The sequence below is a fragment of the Schistocerca piceifrons genome, chromosome X, assembly GCF_021461385.2.
Source record: "Schistocerca piceifrons isolate TAMUIC-IGC-003096 chromosome X, iqSchPice1.1, whole genome shotgun sequence".
In the NCBI taxonomy this organism is placed as follows: domain Eukaryota; kingdom Metazoa; phylum Arthropoda; class Insecta; order Orthoptera; family Acrididae; genus Schistocerca; species Schistocerca piceifrons.
This window is the reverse complement of record NC_060149.1, coordinates 677,544,743-677,561,905: the sequence shown is the minus strand read 5'-3', so window position 1 is coordinate 677,561,905 and position 17,163 is coordinate 677,544,743. Positions and strand designations below refer to the sequence as shown.

The 17,163-nt window shown below is 43.1% G+C and overlaps 1 protein-coding gene across 1 annotated transcript in view; it reads right to left on the bottom strand.

Annotated features, from left to right (window-relative positions):
• The window catches only part of LOC124723160 (DNA damage-regulated autophagy modulator protein 2-like), a 219,123-nt gene that overhangs the window by 116,005 nt on the left and 85,955 nt on the right, over positions 1 to 17,163 (bottom strand). The gene's annotated exons all lie outside the window — the stretch shown is intronic.

Sequence of the window (17,163 nt, the reverse complement as noted above, 5' to 3'; positions counted from 1 at the left end):
TAGTAGTGAGTAGGTCCGCGCAATGCCAGAACCTTGGTCATCTGACAAAACATTATGATAAAGTAGTGGTAATTTGTGGACACTGTGGGGAAGAAGACCACATCATAAAAGACTGCAATAAAAGCTAACAAGTCGCAATGTATGTGCCATGTAAATATACAGGTACAAAGTGCACGGGGAATAGAGATGAATGCCACAGGTATCAAACCCTCCTAACAAGGCACATTTTAAGAACGGATTATGGATAGGCGCCTAATAACACAACAAAATAATCAGGACTCTAATGACACCATTACGTGTCTTCTATGTAAGAAACATAAATCAACATCGGCGAGGAGGAGGGTAGCAGAAAGAATGAGGAACTTTTGGCATAAACTGTGCAGTAAGCAGAATACAAAAGAGCGTGTGACAGAGACCGAAGTAGAGCTTCATGCACCCACGAAAAAGTAGAAAAGAAATTTATGGCGAAAATTCAGAACTATGTGGTGTGACAGAGAATCAAGAGCACAGGCGCAAGTAGGAGTGGCATATGATACAGGCGAACAGGATTTGGCGAGAGAAAATGGGCAGTTGTATGTAGAATGCGACAGCACACAGTCCGAGCGGTACCGACATATGTAAAAGAAGATTTGCCAGTGCAGAATATGAATCTGCAGTAAAAGCAGTAGGAGGCTCGGAGCCACTTCGTACAGGAACAAACACCCGCCACAGAGAAGTAGGCAGCAGAACAGCGACCGGAACAGATCCGATACAGATTTATGAAAGTATAAAGAATGTAATAAACTCACTAGGCTGGAAGCGCCGACGACGCCTGCTCTAGCGTTAAGACACCTGGTCAGTAATATGAACCAGAAAGGAGAGTATATTACTTTTTCCTGTACATGATTTCGTAGACAGAATCCATCGCAAAGTGAACAATTTGCCAACAGAAGTGGAAAAACAGGAGAAGTTATTGAAACAGGTCCATGCCAGAAGAAATGAATTATTTTCCTTAGAAATGTTGTGCAAGCATTTTGTGATGACGCATGGTCGTACCGGGTGATCAAAAAGTCAGTATAAATTTGAAAACTTAATAAATCACGGAATAATGTAGATAGAGAGGTCCAAATTGACACACATGCTTGGAATGAGATGGGGTTTTATTAAAACAAAAACCAAAAAACAAAAAAATACAAAAGTTAAAAAAATGGCCGACAGATGGTGCTTCATCTGATCAGAATAGCAATAATTAGCATAACAAAGTAAGACAAAGCAAAGATGATGCTCTTTACAGGAAATGCTCAATATGTCCATTAATTCCTCAACGATAGCTGTAGTCGAGGAATTATGTTGTGAACAGCACTGTAAAGCATGTCTGGAGTTATGGTGAGGCATTGGCGTTGGATGTTGTCTTTCAGCATCCCTAAAGTTGTCGATCGATCACGATACACTTGCGACTTCAGGTAACCCCAAAGCCAATAATCGCACGGACTGAGGTCTGGGGACCTGGGAGGCCAAGCATGACGAAAGTGGCTGCTGAGCACACGATCATCACCAAACGACGCGCGCAAGAGATCTTTCACGTGTCTAGCAATAATTTTTTTTTTTGTTCTAATAAAACCCCATATCATTCCAAGCATGTGTGTCAATTTTTACCTCTCTGTATACATTATACCGTAGTTTATTAAGTTTTCAAATTTATGCTGACTTTTTGATCACCCGGTATATCGTGGGATTACAGAGGAGAATGACCAGATTGTCTAATATATATCCACCATCACTAATGGAGATAAAAATAGTTGTGCTGAATGCCATAAGAAGTGCCAGCGTATTACGTGGAGCTAGAAAAGTGGGAGAAGAGCTGAAGTTAGATGTGTTGTGTTCGCAAAAACCGTATGCTAAGGCACCAAAGGTCCACAGTATGCCGATAACTGCCCAGATAGTCACCCAAGGGCAACGTCCTATCGCAACAATAACAGTATTTAACAAGACCATTATAGTGACAAGAATATCACAGTATTTTTCGGAACGCGTAATCTGTTTGGTAATGTTAACAGGAAATGAAAGTTGCATCCTAATTTCCATGTATTTTCAAGTTAGTGGTGAGATCGACGCGTTTCTGACAAAGTTAAACGATATTAGTCACCTAGGATGAATTAAGACTTTTGTGTACACCACTGATGCAAATGCGAAGTCAGTATTGTGGCATAGCCGCCTGACTGATGGAAGGCAATGAAGAAGCCATTATGCAACTCAAACTACGGGTATTGAATACACCTCACAATCCATCACCCTACGAAGGGAACGCCAAATACAGACGTCACTCAAGCCAATACATCAGCGGCACGCCATATGAAGGGCTGGAAGGTTGAGAGCGGAATGACATCGAGTGATCACAGTACCACATGCTATTGGAAGAGAAATCCAAGACAAAACAGAAAACTTGGGCGTAATGCCCAAATACAACACTGAGAAGGCTAACTGTGAAGAATTTGGAAGGGTGTTTCGGAGTCCGGGAAGTCTATCGTTGGGTGATGCCGTAGATGTTAAAGCGCAAGAACTGACGGTGGCTATACATAGAGCAATGGAGGCGTCGATACCTATCAGGAGAGGTCCTTCTAGAGGAGTACCTTGCACTGGGACCAAAGCTCTGCAGAAACTGAATGTGAAATAAGAAGAGCCAGGAAGCTATACTAGAGCAGCAAGACCCGAGAGGAAAGAACTCGAAGGCTGCATGTATACAGGCATGTTAAACAACGCTTGAAGGAAGAGCTATGGGAAACAAAAATGGAACGTTGGAAACAATTAGTGTAGAGTAACTCAGAAACCGATAACTGGGGAATAGCATAAAAATAGTCTGTGAGAAAATACGGTCACCAACACTCGTATCCACGCTCAAAAGAAATGATGGAACAGTAACGGAGAGTTGAAAACAGCCAGCTGCGCAGCTGATGGAAATATTGCTTCCTGACAATGAAGACGAAGACGAGAGATCAGTGTACGTTATTAAAAATGTTATGCGAAGACTATAGAAACAATAAACGTGTGTGCTTCTTCGCACAAGAAGAGATTAGGGAAATAATTTTAAGACTGAAAAAGAGAAAATCTGCAGGACCAGATGGGATTCCTGCCGAAGCAATACAAGTCTTACGCGACCAATTAAATTTTTAATTACGTGACCTGCACTATGAGTGTCTTTTGCAAGGAAGGGTCCCTGCAATGTGGAAGGATCTTGAAGGGGTGATTATAAGTGGAGGCCAAGACAAGAATCCGATGATAACCAAATCATACAGACCAATTTGTTTTCTGAACGCTCTCGGCAAGATATTTGAAAAACTATTATGCAAGACATTACAAGAACATAGACTGCTATACAAGATGAGCCCTAGCCAGTACAGGTTTATAAGAGGCAAGTCAATTGAAGACGCAACTAATAAGGCGATCTCGCTAGCGGCAGGCACTTATTCCACGTACGCCCTATCGATGATGATCGATATTGCTGGCGTTTTCGTTAACCTGTGGTGGCCGTCTTTCTTTGGTCGCCTTAGGGAGTTCGAGTGTCCAAAGGTGCTAGACAGCTGCATAAGAGACTACTGCCGCGGGAGAAAGGCTCATCTTTAATATGCCTAGAAGGGAAGTAACGAAGACAATAACAAAAGGCTCTCCACGGGGATCAGTGTGTGGCCCAAAGTCTTGGGATGTAGCATTGGAGCCCATACTACAGAAGTTACATGACAGCAGTAACCTAAGCTGACTCGTAGTATTTGCAGATGATTTGTTGTTTGTTTTAAGCAGTGACTCCAGAAGAATTATTAAAGACAAATGTAATCTAGTGCTTCATGAACTAGAAGGATGGCGTCGAATTGTCAAACTGTAACTAGTACCTCACAAAACTACAGGCCTCGCGCTGAAAATAATCCTACCAAGAAACCTTAAAATAAAATTAAACGATGTAACGATTAGCAGAAGCACAGTGAAGAGATACTTAAGAGTGTTCCGGGACGAACGTTGCAACTTTGCACATCGTGTAGAGAACGCAGAAAGAAAAGTTACAAACGTGATGACCATAACAATAGCAAAGCGGCAATTTCTATTTCTCTTGAAAACAATCAGAGCATTCCACCAATCTATGTTAGCATCAGTCGTAGGATATGGTGCGACGTTTGGGCTCACACATTGCAGCTTGTGAAAAAAGCCTCGCTTGTCAGAACAGTGCAACGAGAAGTGCTACATACGAGCGTGTACTGAAAAGAAATGCCTCCGAATTTTTTATGTGAAAACTCGTAAAGCTTTTTAAACAAAAAACGTTATTAACATTCTACATTTTTATTCTTCACGTCTACTTGTTTATTTCTCAAGATAGTCATCCAGGCGACGAACACATTTCCCCTAACGAGAAACCAAATGGTTGACATCATCACTGTAGAATGTTTGACTTTGTTGACGGAGCCGCGATGTCATATCTGCTTTCACCGCTTTATCATTACCAAAGTGAAGTCCTCGAAGGTGTCCTTTAAGTTTTGGAAATAGATGATAATCGGATAGGACCAAGTCGGGACTGTATGGAGGATGATCGATAGCAGTGAACCCAAGACGTCGGATTGGTGCCGATGTCTTGCAGCGCTCGTGTATGGTCTGGCATTGTCATGCTGAAGGAGAGCACGAACTCTTCGAATTCGAAATTCGCCACAACAGAGTTACGTTACACAGCGCCATATTACACGATACCATTCAGAGCCCTCTAGTGGCAGAGGGCTGTAAATACATAGATATGAAAAATAAGAATGTGGAATGTTAATGACGTTTGTTTTATTTAAAAAATATTGAAGAATTTACTCAAAATAAAGAAATCAGAGGCATTACTTTTCAATACTCCCACGTAGTTAACGGGCGCCTACTGCACTACCCCGGATGATGCACTATTAATAATTCTAGGACTATGTGCATTGAACTTCAAAATCAGGAAAAGGGGAGCCCTTTATTGGTTCAAGAATAGCAATCAAATGAACGTTCGAAGAATACTTGGAACTGAGGCCAATATGAAATAGTTCATACAAGATCGTATATTACAACTGTGGGAAAATGAGTGGGTCACTCTAGGCACAGGCAGGTGAACATATGTATTCTCCCTAACATCGAGAAAAGACTCAAAATGAGATTCCTTGATCCGTGACCTGATACATTACCAGTCTGTTCATGGCCCGTATCTATATCTATACAAACTCAAAAGACAGATGAAATGATAATTGTGTCTGCAGCAGTGTGGACACTCCAGAACACACATTGTTGCTGGACGAAGACGCAACGGATAATAGCAGTCAAGTATTAACGATGTTGGATTCCAAAGCAGCACTGAGGAGCGACTCAACATGGCGCATCATGGACGATACTGCGGGTTCTACACTGAAGAGCCAAAGAAACTGATATATCTGCCTAATATCGTGTAGGGCCCCCGTGAGCACGCAGAAGTGCCGCAACACGACGTGTCATGGACTCGACTAATGTCTGAAGTAGTGCTGGAGGGAAATGACACCATGAATCCTGCAGGGCTGTCCATAAATCCGTAAGAGTACGAGGAGGTCGAGGTCTCTTCTAAACAGCACGTTCCAAGGCATCCCGGATATGCTCAATAATGGTGATGCCTGGAGAATTTGGTGGCCAGCGGAAGTGTTTAAACTCAGAAGAGTGATCCTGGAGACACTCTGTAGCATTTCTCGACGTGTGGGGTGTCGCATTGTCCTGCTGGAATTGCCCTAGTCCGTCGGAACGCACAATGGACGTGAATGGATGCAGGTGATCAGACAGGATGCTTACTTACGTGTCACCTGTCAGAGTCGTATCCAGACGTATCAGGTGTCCCATATCACTCCAACTGCACACGCCTCACACCATTACAGAGCATCCACCAGCTTGAACAGTCCCCTGCTGTCATTCAGTGTCCGTGGATTTGTAAGGTTATCCACATAGCCGTACACATCCATCCTCTCGATACAATTTGAAACGAGACTCTTCCGACCAGGCAACATGTATCCAGCCATCAACAGTCCAATGTCGGTGTTGACGTGCAGTGATCAAGGGTACACGAGTGGGCCTTCGGCTTCGAAAGCCCATATTGATAATGTTTCGTTAAATGGTTCACACGCTGACACTTGTTGACTGCCCAGCACTGAAATCTGCAGCAATTTGTGGGAGGTTTGCACTTTTGTCATCTTGAACGAGTCTCTTCAGTTGTCGTTGGTACCGTTCTTGTAGGATCGTTTTCCGAACGCAGCGATGTCGAAGATTTGATGTTTTACCGGAGTCCTGATATTCACGGTACACTCGTGAAATGGTCGTACTCTACCTCGGAGATTCTGTATCCCATCGCTCGTGCTTCGACTATAACACCACTTTGAGACTCATTTAAATCTTGATAACCTGTCACGTTAGCAGCAGTAACCGATCTAACAACTGCGCCAGACACTTGTCTTATATAGGCGTTGCCGACCGCAGCTCCGTATTCTGCCTGTTTACATATCTCTGTATTTGAATACGCATGCCTATACCAGTTTCTTTGGCGATTCAGTGTATGACGAAAGAGTGAATCGTGGAATTACTTGTTACAGCGGAAACGCTGCTGACATGCTGCTCTATGCCCAATGAATCCAGCAGAGCGGGGTAATATGAAGGAGGATCTAGTAGCGATGAAACCATCTCCATTTAAATGCACCAAAATAAATGAACAAAAACAGAACAGATTCTGTAGTGCTAACAGTAACATTAACAGCTGGGGTTTTATTGTAGTTTCATGCAGGGTAATGTAATTTCGTAGTGGTAGAACGTGGTTGTAGTATTTGCATTTTTATAGTGTTAGCATTTTCTTTTACTGTATATTTTTATTAAGTGCCAGGAATAAATAATTAATATATGCATTTATTATTGCCACAAAAATTTGAATTATATGGCCTATTTTAGCTTCTCAGGTAACAGGCTGTAGCTGTGAAGGATAAATAAAAAAAATACCTATCGCGTCCTTGGCAAACTAGACCTGTAACTACGCAAATGCCTGTACATAAGAATTATGTTATTTTTATTATTTTTAAATTGTAATGGCATGGCATGTCCAACGTCCTTGTAAAAGTGATCCACGGATAAGTAAGACAACAACTACTACTACTTCTACTACTACTATTACTACTATTACTAAATGTTTCTTGCTGAAACGACTCGCTCTTCATTGGATCTTATCTACTTCTTCTATTAATGCAATGTGGTAAGGGTCCCAGACTGACGAGCAGTACTCGAGAACCGGCCTTAAAAGTGTTTCGCAAGCTGCTTTTATCATGGGTTAATTACACTGAGGTCACAAGAGTCATCTCCTAATATCGTGTCGAGTCTCCTTTTACCTGGCGTAGTGCAGCAACTCGACGTGACATGAACTAACAAGTCGCTGGACGTTCCTTGCAGAAATACTGAGCCATGCTGCCTCTATAACTGTCCATAATTGTGAAAGTGTTGCTGCTGCAGGATTTTTTGCACGAAATAATCTCTCGATTATGTCCCATATATGTTCGATGGGATTCATGTCGGGCGATCTGGGTGGTCAAATCATTCGCTCAAGTTGTCCAGAATGTTTTTCAAATCAGTCACGTACAATTGTGGCCAGGTGACATGGTGCAGTGTCATCCATAAAAATTCCATCGTTTTTTTGGGAACATGAAGGACTCCTCCCACCAGACCACAGTTTTCCAGTCTTCTAGGGTAAAACTGGTATGGCCACAATACCAGGAGAGGCGATGCAGGCGGTGTGCTGTAAGCAGACACTCGCGTAGGTCGTCTGCTGCCCTAACCCATTAACGCCAAATTTCGCGACACTGTCCTAACGGATACGTTCGTCGTACATCCCACATTGATTTCTGCGGTTATTTTACTGAGTACTACTTGTCGGTTAGCACTGACAACTCTACGCAAACGCTGCTGCTCTCGGTCGTTAAGTGAAGGACGTACGCCACTGGGTTGTCCAAGGTGGGAGGTAATTACTGAATTGCGGTATTCTCGGCACACTCTTAACACTGTGCATCGTGAAATATTGAATTCGCTAACGATTTCCGAAATGGAATGTAGCTTGTTATACCGATGCCTCTTCTTTAGTCTTTTTCTTCTTGTTGTTTATCCCGGCTTCCTGAGATCTCTTGTGAAGAGACACGATACAAGTTCCGTAGTCGTGTAGGACAATCAATGAAGTTACACAACTGTTAATAATTTAACTTTTGAAACTGCCAGTTTATTGGCATTTGTACGGTCAGCAAACTTCGTGTAACATTTTGTGTGTGTAATGGGCCTTACTACGTCGCAAATCGTTCTAATCAATTAATTAAGCTGCTTTACAGTGCAACGTAACCAACAAGGTGATACGTGTCTCAGTTAAAACTGGACCTCGATATTTTGAATAAACTTTCGGTTCATTTTTTTGTCAAAATCAGCACTTATTTTAAAATTAATTTCCAACTTCGTGCATTAAGTCCAAACGCATTTGCAACTATTGTATGCGATTTACTGGAGACCTCGATCACGCACTGGCGTGTAACGTATTTTAAATCGAGAGCGCAGGTTTCAGTTTTCCCTAATAAGCGAAACGACTCGTTTGTAATAACGTGATGTGTCTATCTCACGTAAAGAGTAAATGAAAATGGATTTACTCTCCATTCGGGTCAAAATCACAAAATAAAATTCACCACATAGTCAGCGAACTGTACACACGCGATTTTAGCGCTCTAAGTGATAACTCGTCTCAGAGTAAAAGCCGCACATAAATTCACATTTTTTTATGCATACAAAATTCAAAACACCTTTATATTAAACAAATAAATTATTACATATAATTACTAATTAAACATTTCCGATTCTGAACAAACTTCAAGAACTTGTATTTTTAAAATCAATAAAATTTTATCGCCTGTGAGAAATTATTAGTTTGCTAAAACGGATTCAGATTACGGTCAACTCGTGTCTGGACGATGACGTCACGAATCGACACTTGCTTGGAATGAACGAAATACCTGTACTGAAAAATACTGTCCGTTGAGTAATTTACTGACTTTTATAACAAATTTGGTGCCCCTTGCATTGCTACAATGTGTCTAGCTCCATCTACCACTCCGCGTTCAAAGTCCGTTAATTTGTGTAGTGCGGCCATAATCACGTCCGAAACCTTTGCACATTGATCACCTTAGTACAAATGACAGCTCCTCCAGTGCATTGCTCTTTTATATCTTGTGTATGCGAAACTACCTCTTTCTGTTATGTCTATATCGCTACCCCATGATCTTTATCGCGACCGCTACGGTCGCAGGTTCGAATCCTGCCTCAGGCATGGATGTGTGTGATGTCCTTAGGTTAGTTAGGTTTAATTAGTTCTAAGTTCTAGGCGACTGATGACCTCAGAAGTTAAGTCGCATAGTGCTCAGAGCCATGACCTTTATCATCTCACTGTACATTTCCTTCAGATTCAAAATGTTCAAATGTGTGTGAAATCATAGTATGAAGGCTTTCACGACCGGATGACATATTTTCTGGTAAACCTTCCGGGATGTAAGGTCGTGGTCCATGAAACTCTTCAGCTCCTAACGTTTCGTCCAGAGCTACGCTGGACATCTTCAGAGGTGTGTTTCTCCTCCGGTGAGTCTTACCGACAGTCGGCAAGACTCACCGGAGGAGAAACACACCTCTGAAGATGTCCAGCGTAGCTCTGGACGAAACGTTAGGAGCTGAAGAGTTTCATGGACCACGACCTTACATCCCGGAAGGTTCACCAGAAAAAAATGTGTGTGAAATCTTATGAGACTTAACTGCTAAGATCATCAGTCCCTAAGCTTACACACTAATTAACCTAAATAATCCTAAGGACAAACACACACACACATGTCCGAGGGAGGACTCGAACCTTCAGATTCCTCTCGTGCATCACAGAATGGCATTTGATTTTCCTACAGTTAGTTTTAAGTCGTCATTCCACTTTAGATCGCACCAGACGGTTACTTCTTGCTACGTTACCGTTGTTGCTATTTTTAGTGGTTTATCGCCAATAGTGCAATCGTACAGTACTGGATTTCTTCGCCTGTTTATACGCAATACGTAACATTTATTTACGTCCAGGGTCAAATGTCTGTCCCTTTAATAATAATAATTCTCCGCAGATCTTCCTGCAGTTCATAAAAGTGTTCTAGATTGGCAACCTTCATACACTGTCACTGCAAACAAGTGTGTTCAAGTGTGTGTGGAATCTTATGGGACTTAACTGCTAAGGTTATTAGTCCCTAAACATACACACTACTTAACCTAAATTATCCTAAGGACATACACTCACACCCATGCCCGAAGGAGGACTCGAATCTCCGCCGGGACCAACCGCACAGCACTGCAAACAGTTTCCGACGGTATCCACAAGATCATTTGGCCGGACGATGTGGCCGTGCGGTCCTAAGCGCTTCAGTCTAGAACCGCGTGACCGCTACGGTCGCAGGTTCGAATCCTGCCTCGGGCATGGATGTGTGTGATGTCCTTAGGTTAGTTAGGTTTAAGTAGTTCTAAGTTCTAGGGGACTGATGACCACAGATGTTAAGTCCCATAGTGCTCAGAGCCATTTGAACCACTAGATCATTTATAGTAGGGTGTCTCTCCTAAGAGTCGTCAAGCCTATTTTCTCTGGTGTTTCAGCAGATATTTGAAATTTTGTTTTTGCGTTGTGTAGATGGACTTAGACCAAGAAAAAGTGCTCATCACCAGTTTCATGGGGGGCCCAGTGCCGAAGAAAGCGTCGGTTTGTTTCCCGTTACAAACAAAATGATTTTTAAAGGGGAATTTTACTTGCCCATTCGACAGGATGCTCTCAGATTTGAGTAGTGCGATATTCGTTTTATCGATATTTATTAACAGGAACAGTAAAACACAAAAAATAAATGGCAATCCAGCAGCTATCCAGTAGCGCTGCACGCTTGGCGGTAGCAGTAGTTAGAGCGGACCAGGACAGTGCTGTCGCTGCCGGAGCACGGGTTATTCTTTGAGACTTGCTATCCCTGTTAATACATATATATAAAACGAATGTCACAGTAGACTAATTTGGGACCACGTAAAATTCCCCTTTAACAATCATTTTGTCTGCAACGGGAAACGAACCGACGCTTTCCATCGACACTGGGCGGCGCATGATGGCCTTGGTCAGAACTATTTGTTTGGGCTGAGTCTAGCTACACAATACAAAAACTTAACTGCAAATATTTGCTAAAACAACAGAGAAAATGCGCCTGACGTCTCTTCGGAGAGACACCTTGTAACTGTAAAGAGCAACGGCTCTCTAACGTTCAATTGGAGAACTCCAAAAATTACCTTTCCATCTGCCGATCATTCACCCGCAGGGTGGACAAAGCGCGTTATATCAGCGTATTCTATAGCGACCAGATTGTGGGTGCCCTACACATGGAATACCACTTCTTACAGTCGTGCAGTGGGATTCTGTGGCCGAGCGGTTTTAGGCGCTTCAGTCTGGAACCGCGTGGCCGCTACGGTCGCAGGTTCGAATCCTGCCTCGGGCATGGATGTGTGTGATGTCCTTAGGTTAGTTAGGTTTAAGTAGTTCTAAGTTCTAGGGGACTGATGACCTCAACTGTTAGGTCCCATAGTGCTCAGAGCCATTTGAATCATTTTTGAACTGTGGGATTCTCATGTACCACCGTGTCAAGGGCAACCTAATAGTGCTTCGATCCAGGAAAAATAGTCATCGCCATAATTAACAGCCGTGGGAAACAACATGTTGATGATGAGGATTGCCTTTGACAATGTTGAGTTATTACAGCGAGCAGGCTAGCACAGTACAGTAAATCATTTAGCAGCTCTTTACTGGGTAACAGGAGATGGAGACGAGCCTACCACACAGAGCTGTGGAGTAAGGAAAAGGATAGCTCGCGCATACACCTCTGTTCACGTTTCAGGACGCGTATCCTGCTAGCCATTAAAATTATAGCACTGTGAAGGCGGCATGCAACAAAAGTCAAATTCACATGAAGTGGTTTCAGGAGGGGCGTACTCAACGCCATACTAGATCTCAAAGACCCCACGTGGGACGTCCGTTGTGGCCGAGCGCTTCTAGGCGCTTCAGTCTGGAACTACGCGATCGCCACGGTCGCAGGTTCGAATCCTGCCTCGGGCACGTATGTGTGTGATGTCCTTAGGTTAGTTAGGTTTAAGTAGTTCTAAGTTCTATGGGACTGATGACCTCAGATGTTAAGTCTCATAGTGCTCGGAGCCATTTGAGCCATTTGAACTCCACGAGGCTAGGACCAGAGAGAACAACTACATACACATCATATCGACTTGGAGGCTGTGAGAAGAAAGAACCTTGCCAGATTGCAATTGTTATCGGCCATTGGGTACACAATGCGACCACCTCTGGTTCGCATAACCGGTAATGTGAGCAACAGTCGTTGATTTCTTTCATGATAGCACTGGCGGCTGTACCCAATCATGGAGGTCTCTGTGACGTTATCTTCCAACCAAATGAAGATCGCGTGTTGTTCGTGTTGCCCTGAACTACCTCGATATAGAAGGTGAACGACTGTTGCTCTGGCTAGTACGTTCTCCAGATTTATGGAAACTTCTGGTCTTGGATTTCCTAGAGACGGACGTATGACAACTGTTCACCCCTATAGTTGATAAACCCTGGCATCGAATTGAGGCAACATGGAATGACCTACCTGTATTTGTCTCCGAAGCTCAGTTTGGCGCGATACTCAGCTAGGTTAGAGCCATTTTGCTGGCAGAGATGGTAGTCCTATGAACTGAATTTTGTATCCTGTATGTCTCCAAATCACGTATACATTTGATAGCGTATTCGTCCTACTATGGTGTGTACGCAGGAGGAAAATTTCTCTTTTTTTTGCTACCTTTTCTAGTGTAGCAATTTTAATTCCCAGCGGTGTAGATTGGCATGTCACAGGAATACCTCAGATGGTCAAACGAAGCATGGAGAAAGTTCACGAGGTCTGATGAGTTGCGGTACACACCCAGGGAAGGAAGATTAGGTCTTAACCCACCGGTCGTCGACGAGGCCATTGGAGACGGAGCATAAGGTACGATTGGAGGAGGACTGGGAGGGAAACTTACCGTGCCCTTGCATAAGTGATTTAAGGAAACCACAGAAAACCTAGATGTAGATGGTCGGATGATTATTTGAAATACGTGTTTCCTGAATATGAGATCAGTATCTTATTAATACATACCCTCGCTTTGTACAGGCAGGTTCGTAACTTGAGGCAGCATGTAGCTTGAGTCAGTAATACAGGGTGGCGCAGGGAAACGGGAAATTCCGAAATAACGTCATTTCCACGAATAAATTCATAAAACTAGTAATTTATTAACGAAAGTTAATGTATTCAGTATGCCGTTATACAGTATGTCTTTACAATCAAAATGTCCAAAAGTGTCTCTTTACTTTTTAAAGATGACATCGGAAAGATGTGCTCCCATTCGGCGTTCACAGTCTAACAGCCTGTTATGAAAATTCTGGAATGCGCGGTGTAGCAAATATTGGGGAATGGCAGTGATTTCGTTTTCAATGTTCTCCTTCAGATCATGGATTGTTGCAGGACGTGTACGGTACACATTGCCTTTAAGATATCCTCACAGGAAGAAGTCGCACACACTAAGATCAGGGGATCTCGCAGGCCATGCAATGTCACCGTTACGTGAAATAATGCGTCTTCCATACAATTGACGAACTGCTGCCATCGATTGTCGAGCAGTGTGTGACGTGGCTCCGTCCTGCTGAAACCACACGTTTTCGACGTTAAGATTAAGCTCGTACAGTCTCGGTGTAAAGAATGTTTGAAGCATTTCAACATATCGAGCGGATGTTACTGTCACTGCACTACCATCCTCACGTTCAAAAAAATAAGGGCCGATAACACCATGACATGATACAGCACACCATATTGTGACTTTGGCGCTATGTAGTGGTCGCTGGTGAAACTCACAAGGATTGTCCTGTGCCCAATAACGAAAATTCTGTTTGTTCACGAATCCGTTCAGGTGGAAATGGGCTTCGTCTGATATCCATAAGTTACCAAGGAAATTCGCGTCCTCGTTGATGTTAGCCAATGTCTGGCTACTAAACTCCATACGTGACGTTGGGTCTCGTTCATGTAAGTGTTGCACAATCTGCAACTTATAGGCATGAAAGTCTAATTCGTGCAGTATTCTTTTTAAGCTTCGTCGCTTAATCCCTAGCGAAGATGCATGCTGTCGAACGGAGCGGCGAGGACTTCTCTCGATTGCAGCTCTGGCAGCTGCAATGTTCTCTGGGGTACGTACCGTTGGAATGCCACCTGGAGGTTTCTTTTTCAAAGCAGATCCTGTTTCTTCAAAATTACGCACCCACGTTGTAATCGCATGCGCAGATGGGACACGTGCATGACGTCCAAGCTGGTAATGCTGTCGAAATGTTCTCTGCGCGGCAGTCGCACTATCACCATTTTTGTAAAACGCTTTCGCAGCTACTGCACGTTCCGCACCAGTCCAATTCTCCATGATTACTAAATGGCAATGCGTTCACATCAATAGTGCAAAGTTTCGAACATCTGCCGGTGCTACAGTGCTGCCAACTGTAACGTTCAAAATTTCCCGTTCCCCTGCGCCACCCTGTATATCTGATCTATAACCTCATACTTTTTCACGCCAAAGGTTGACTACTATGATGTATTCAGCTGTTGTTTCAGGAGTAAAGAGCAATAATTTCATTTTCCTTCATATACCGTTTCTTTTTCCACATAAAAGTAAGTTTTTCTGTTTTTAATGCACTGTTATTCCAGCTCTATTTGTACAAATAAAATTTAACTTAATTGGTTAATAATTATGATCTACATTAATCTTAATAACCAAGCTGTGAGTTTTTCCATTAATTTATTATTTTAGATTGAGTTAGCCATTTACTGAAGTGGGAGGAAAATTGTGCCTTGACCCAGTGAGTGATACCGCACAATAATCGTGGCCCAAAGTACTTTGTAATAGACATCTACAACATGGCAATAGAGATTAGCAATATAGAAATACTACATAGCCTTCACACTATAAAAGTAATTTGTTGCTTTTAAATGTTTATTAACATGAACTTTTCGGCTTAAGTTGATAACCAGAAAAATTATTTTAATGAGTGTTTGTCTGGGTGTTCAGCTTGTTAGTCCTCTATTTATGTTCAATAAATTTCATTCATAATATATGACTTGTCCACTTATTTTAAGCCCGAGCCATAGTACAAAGCTACATTGTACATTGATCCAAATACAACATTTTTAACAATTACCTCTATGATAGAGCCTTTTAATAAATTTATTAAGGCCGGCCGCGGCTGCGGCCAATAGAGTCGCACACCCCACCCACTAACAGTAGAGCTAGCGCAAAATACTTCAAGGTCAACGTGCAGAAACGCATTCCCGTTCTCACACTCAGTGCCGGGCGAATCCACCCCTTTGTTCCGAAGGGGCGGCCGCATTAGATTATTGTCAAGTGCTGAATATTTTTGCACTGATTTTCCGTTTGAATTCTGTAGTCAGAAACTAGTGACTTGTCTAATTATTGGCCGTACTGATATGACCTGTTTATAAGGTAATTTGGAGACTGCTAGTTATGCATTTCTCCCCCCGCATGGTGCGAGCACACACAACTGAACCCCCACCACTACGATTATCCTCTCCCCTATCATGCCATCTGCCCAGGTAGGGGCCAGATTATTTTCTGCGCACTGTAAATTACTGTAGCAGATCTTCCACCAAATGATTGAAATCGATTCCTTGTAATAATCTATTTGTTACGAAGCTTCCAGCTACTATTTGTGGGCCATCGTCACTGGATATGTAACGACAACAGACAGAGAAGCAGGGAGGGAATGATATTGAGGGTTTCAATCAAAGGCTTCGTCGACTCTGTGACAGTCTTAGCTGCAGATTTCTGGATCTACGTTATCGTGTGGGGATTTGTAGAACTCCCCTTGATGTGTCAGGGGTGCACTATACAAAGGAAGCAAAAAGAAATCTCATGCGTTCAAATCCGGAAAATATGGCAGCCAGTTGAGGCCCATGCCAATGGCTTATGGTTGCCCCAGACCTAGAATGCGGTCCCCAAAGTGCTCCTCCAGGACATCAAACACTCTCCTGCTTCGATGGGGTCGAGCTCCGTCTTGCATGAATCACATCTTGTCGAAATCAGGGTCACTTTGGGTATTGGGGATGAAATCATCTTCCAAAACCTTCACGTACCGTTCAGTAGTCACCGTGCCATCAAGGAATATCGCATCGATTATTCAGTGACAGGACATTGCACACCACACAGCCACCCATTGAGGGTGAAGAGACTTCTCGATCGCGAAATGCGGATTCTCAGTCCCCCAAATGCGTCAGATTTGCTTACTGACGAAACGATCCAAATGATAGAGGCTTCGTCGCTAAACCAAACCATACGGGCATACTAATTCCCATCATTCCCCACGGCCAACCGTGCGGTTGAACGTCCTAACGCAAACCGTTCAGAAGTTACGACGATTTTATTTCATATAGTTCAATAATTGTCACCCTGTATTTCCGCCAACATATTGAATGTAGATTGAAGTCACCACCAACTATAAATGTGTGAGTGGGGTACCTGTTTGAGATGATACTCAAGATTTCTTTGAGCCTTTCAGCAATTGAATCGTCTGAACCAATTATTAATTTATTCAGGCTGTCAGGTATAGCCTCTATGCATACTTACTCACATGAAGTGTCTACTTCAGTTTTGCTACAAGGTAAACTACATCTAACAGCAACATACCTGCCTCCACCAACTGCGTTTAACCTATCCTTTCTGAATGCCATATGGACCTTTGTGGACATCTTGGCTGAACTTATCTCTGGCTTTAATCAACTTTCTGTCCGTATAACGATTTGAGCTTCAGTGCTTTCTATTAGCGCTTGAAACGCCTACGACAGTTTACAGCTACGATAGTGATACACTGATGGTTACCTTTGCAGCCGCCTTTCTCTGGAGCCTCCTGGGCACCCCCCTCACCACCAACACCCGCTCGCACCATCCTGGCTCATAGCCGCCCCTTCCTGCACTGGGGGCGCTATAGTTGAGTTCTGAGAGCCTTTGACTCAGTATCACACCAATGCTTATTAGAGA